The sequence below is a fragment of the Triticum dicoccoides genome, chromosome 7A (assembly GCF_002162155.2).
Source record: "Triticum dicoccoides isolate Atlit2015 ecotype Zavitan chromosome 7A, WEW_v2.0, whole genome shotgun sequence".
NCBI lineage: Eukaryota > Viridiplantae > Streptophyta > Magnoliopsida > Poales > Poaceae > Triticum > Triticum dicoccoides.
In genome coordinates this window covers 19,753,855-19,758,876 of record NC_041392.1, presented here as the reverse complement: position 1 = coordinate 19,758,876, position 5,022 = coordinate 19,753,855, and the positions used below count along the sequence as shown (strand labels likewise).

At 52.2% G+C, this 5,022-nt stretch overlaps 1 pseudogene; it reads right to left on the bottom strand.

Moving 5' to 3' along the window:
• Positions 1-2,605: 2,605 nt before the first annotated feature.
• On the bottom strand, positions 2,606-4,591 carry LOC119328915 (annotated as a pseudogene).
• Positions 4,592-5,022: the final 431 nt, after the last annotated feature.

Here is a 5,022-nt window from a genome sequence, read left to right as displayed (position 1 = left end):
TGATCTTATAACCTATATTTTTGTTTTTTATACCAAATTTTACATATTGAATCAATATGCATATAACTATTTATATTCTAAGCATAATTTATTTAGGAAGGGATCGTAAGATTACCTCGGTGAATAATAACTTATTCTGCACCCTGGATGCTGAATAGTAACATTACATATATTAGTACTGTATTACTTATATGCTGCACATATTTAAAACAATTCCACGGGTAACGCCGCCACTAACCACCATGCCCACGAAGAGAGACATCTCGCCGCCCGCAAGCACCTCTCGGATCGAATCCAACTGCTCCTACCCGGAGCAACAACATTGCATGCCTCTAGTCCACCTGAGCACGAGCCTAAGTCAAACCGAGGAGAGGAAGGATGGCCACCACTACCTAACGCCGCCTATCGGAGCACAGCCACCGGCGCCGCCCTCGCACATGCCCGCACCACCCTGCGATCCTACCATGGATCCATCGATCCCAAACTGGGCAAAGCCCCATCCAGGCGCCGCCAACACAGACCAGAGCGCACGACGAACCCCAGCTAGCCTTCCACGCCACCAACAGCCCACCCCGCCTCCACCTCGAATGCCGCCACAACACGCCGCTCCTGCAGCTCCCGTCGGGCGACTACGCCGTCACGCACATCCTGTACGCCATGGGCCATAGGAGTCCCGGTAAGAGACAACGGGGCCGATAGCCAGGACACCGTTGAATTGTCTCAAACTTTGACCTCCATTAGAAGAAGATATCTGCATCGCATGTCTCGACCACTAGATTGGTAGGATTAGTAGCGTACATGCCTTTGCAAGTTGCAAGGATTAATCAACTCTGAAACTGACATGTGCTAGTTCTTAGCCAGCTTCGTTTCAGTTCAGTCATTGTCATGCATACTTTTACTCGTTCCTGTCTCTGAATAGATGCTCGAAACTTCCTCGTGCGTCAACTTCAATTGGCATTTCTCTGGATTTTGGATAATCGATCCTCCTTACGTAGGTTTTGGTACTGCTCGAAATTTCAAGATTTACGACGGTTACCGTGTATTTCAGAATACATAAGTACAAAACGTGAAAAATTGACAACCCAGCGGTCGCCACTGAGCTAGAAGCTCTTTTATGACAAATATAAGTTCAAGTGCTATCTGTATTTATTTTGAAAGAATTTGAATTCAAAAATCAATTATAAACAGTTTTATATAGAGAGAAGGGAAAAGTATATTTTTTCGTCCCTGGACTCTCTCAAAAGTATAGAAATGATCCTTCAACTTCAATTAGTCCCTCAACATTTTAAACCAGATTATTTTAGTCCCTTGACTGAACAAAAGCTGTTTTTATGTTGAATTGGGCATTTCGTCAAGCAGTTGGAGGTAGGCATGCAGCTTGCGTGGCTGTCAGGGGCGTACGCAGAGGCCAGGGAGCTGCGATACGGTGAGCTTTGTGGGACGAGCGGGGTTGTCCCGGCTAACAGCACGGAGGCACGCGGCGGTTTGGCCTTCACGGCGAACTCGTAACACAGACACAGCTAACTGCTGCTCATGTTGCCGTCTCGTGCTCATGGTATGCCTGTGCCATCGCAGGCGACCGCGCCGTTGATGTTCCCGCGTCATCCAATTCTTGTTCAAATCCATCATTTGTGTGCTGCGGGTCGTGGACAGCGGCACGTCGGTGGGGCGCACGCTTGTCGCCGAGCGCAGCTGCTCCCGCGCCGTCAGCCACACCCGCTTCGGCGGCTCGCCTGGTCTGCCATTTGTGCTCGGCTGCGGCTGCTGGCGGAGGAAGGAGGGAAAAAGGAGGGGAGGGAAAAAGATGAACCGGGAGCTTACTTTGGCTGGTGGCAGCCATCTTCTTCTCACCTGCTCGGGCACTGCATTTTGTGCTCTAGGCAAGAAGAGATAGAATTTGTGAGGCCGTTCCGCAGGGGGGCACTGCTTTACAACAGACAGCTTGTTTGGGGACGGTGCTGCATATGGGCGCATGAGGTGCTGGTCGGACAACTCAAAGCGGCCATGTCACTGCCGGCGTTGAGTGCTTTATGTCGCGCGCTTAGATGCCGGCGCCGTACACCGCTGTGTCGTGCTCTCCCCCGTCTTCACCTTGGAGTACTTTGGGCGCTGCACGTCGGGGTGATTGTGTCACTGGTCAGCGCGTGCCAACTAGTCAACAAATTGCTTAGCCCACTTAGGCCCTGTACATGGCAGATGCTTACGTAGGTGCTTGAGAGAAAAAACCCAGTTTTTTTTTTCTAAAAATGGATTACACAGGTGCTTAGAACGGGTGGCAGAAGCAAAGTTTTGCATCCGGTGCCAGCCGGTGCTTATAAGAAATAACCGCACACGGGCGACGACTGGTCAAACCATGCCAAGTCAGCATGAAAACCACTTTTATTAAATCAAAGGACTAAGTTATCCAGTTTGAGAAATTGAGGGACTAAGTTTTGCTGGTTTTGAAGTTAAAAGACCATTTCTATACTTTCGATAGAGTTTAGGAACAAAAAATGTACTTTTCCCTAGACAAAACTACACAACAATATATATGGCCGGGGTCTTCAATCAGCTGGTAAACTGTTGAGACTTTTGTCACGTAACAGGCCCAGTAAAGTAAGTTTGTTCATCTGCCACTGCTGGCCCAAGACACATCGCTGCAAACATTGGCCGACGAGGACGACGCATTGTGGCCATGTGATCCGTGCAAAATATAGAACGACGGCCCTGGCCGTGACAGGGTCGGCAGTGTGACTTCCTTCGACTGCAGGACGTTCATGAACTGCACGACGGAGGGCCGCGCGCTCGGGTCGGGGTGCGTGCACGGAGCCCGACGACCAGCGCGCGGTGCACCTGCCACATACCATCATGGCCGTCGCCGAGCTGCTCGTCTCCGTTTAGCCTTTCGTCCACTGCCTCGACCATGACGCTCTTCTCGTACAGGTACCAAACCCACTAGAGCAACGGGATGGACACTCTGTCAGCTGCTGCGGCTGGTTGCTCCGCGTCCATGTCCATGTCCGGCCGCCGGCCAGACACGATCTCCAGCAGAACCATGCCGAAGCTGTAGATGTCGGATTGGGTGGTTGGCCGGCGTGTGCGGATGAACTCCGGGTCTATGTACCCTGCAGTGCCCATGACGATCTGTGTGGTCCGCGGCCCGGCTCCATGCTCCACAAGCCTTGCCAGCCCGAAATCCCCTAACTTGGTGCTGCGCGATGAGTCCAGGAGGATGTTGCTGGGTCTGATGTCGCCATGCAACACACACTGATCACACTCCGTGTGGAGATAGCATAGTGCGGATCCCAGGCCAAGGATTATTCTATATCTGTTATAATTTAACCAGATTAATGACCATATATAAAAATCTTGTATTGGCTAGTGACGGTTTGGGAATGAAACTGAGAACTTAATTTCAGCTGGTGTGTATATGTCGGTCAAGGCTGCCTTCCGGCACGAGTTGGTAGACGAGCGACAGCCCTCTAGGGCTATCCGACCATCCTAACAAGTGCACAAGGTTTCGGTGCCTCAGCCGGCTTATGATCTTCACTTCCGACTCAAACTCTTTCCTCCCCTGCGCTGATGATTCTGCGGAGAATATCTTTATGGCCACCGGGCCGTCTTGGTCGGCCAGGCTGCCCCGATAGACATTGCCGAAGCCCCCTCGCCCGAGTTTCTCCTCCTCTGCAAAGCCCTTGGTGGCAGCGGCGAGCTCACGGTAGTGGTACCGCCTAGGGCCCGCTCCCCTCTCAAACTCAGCTTGCTCATGTTCTCTGTCATCGTTATCATCAGAATCCCATATGCGTCGCCGACATACTAGGATGCCGATGGCCCAGACCAACGCAAGAAAAGCTACTGCTATGGAAGGCACCAGCACAGGCACTAGCTACCGTGGCGGCCGCGAATTGGTAGCTAGTACAGCGGCTTCTTCTAGAGTGGAGCTAAACGACCAAGACAATACTTGATGCAGCTCGATGCAGATACCGCTTGCTCCAGAGAAGCCAACCGCAACCTGCTGGGGCAACTCCTTCTTCATGTCCACGGACATGCTCACCGTGTACCACCGCTCGTCGCCGCTGATCTGGAGGTGGGCGACCAGAACACGCGTACGGTTGTCGTAGCTGACCTCGACAGTCATGACGGCATCGTCGGAGCCCAGGCGCTTGGTCACGTTTGTGTAGGCCTTGGAGTTGATGGAGTTGACATCTATGCCAACGTGGTTGTTGCTGTGGTCCATGGGGCTGAAGTAGGTGTTGAATTCCACCGCGACTACGCGGTCATCGCCGGTGGCGTTGAAGTTGTTGCTGCCGTTGAAGAGGGCGAGGTTCATGCCGTAGCTGTTGGGAGGGATCCTGGACGGGTAGCGCACTAGGAAGAAAGCCATACCGTCACCCATGCCGTCGCTGCTGTTGAAGTCACACTTTTCTCCAGGGAACTTCTCATCCGTCTCATTTTGGGGCCTGATCTGGAACGTGAAGTTGGAGGAGAAGCTGGCCACCTCGCCGGTGGCATTGTCCAAGAGCGGCACCGGGCAACCATACGATGCCCGGCCGGCGCTGTACAAGTTGGCTTTGACCTCATTCTTTGTTAGGTCGATGGCGCCAGAGCCCATGCGCGCGTCACGTTCGCACCTAAGCTCTGTGTCGCAGAGGTCGCCGGAGTTGCTGCTGGAGAAGTTGAAGTTGAAGGAGAGCGCGGTGGCCAGACCCGGAGGTGCACTGGTCAACGACAGCAAGTAGCAGAGACAAATGATGTACACGGAGACGGAGAGGAGGTGGTGAATTGCTGCCATTGTTGCTCGCTAGATGTTTGGCTTCGGTTTTAGTGGCATCACCACCACGCAAGATGTGATATATATACATGTTTTCTCCACGATAGCTAGATAGCTTTGAATTCTCTTTTGCTTCTATATGGGTTTGCTGGTCTATTTCCTACTAGTTGAACGGGCGAGTCAACTGACGTGTTTGGTTCGACAATTTTCCGCGTTATCCGATTATTACGCTGCAAACTGGTCCCGTTAATCGTGTTTGTTAGCTTGGCCAT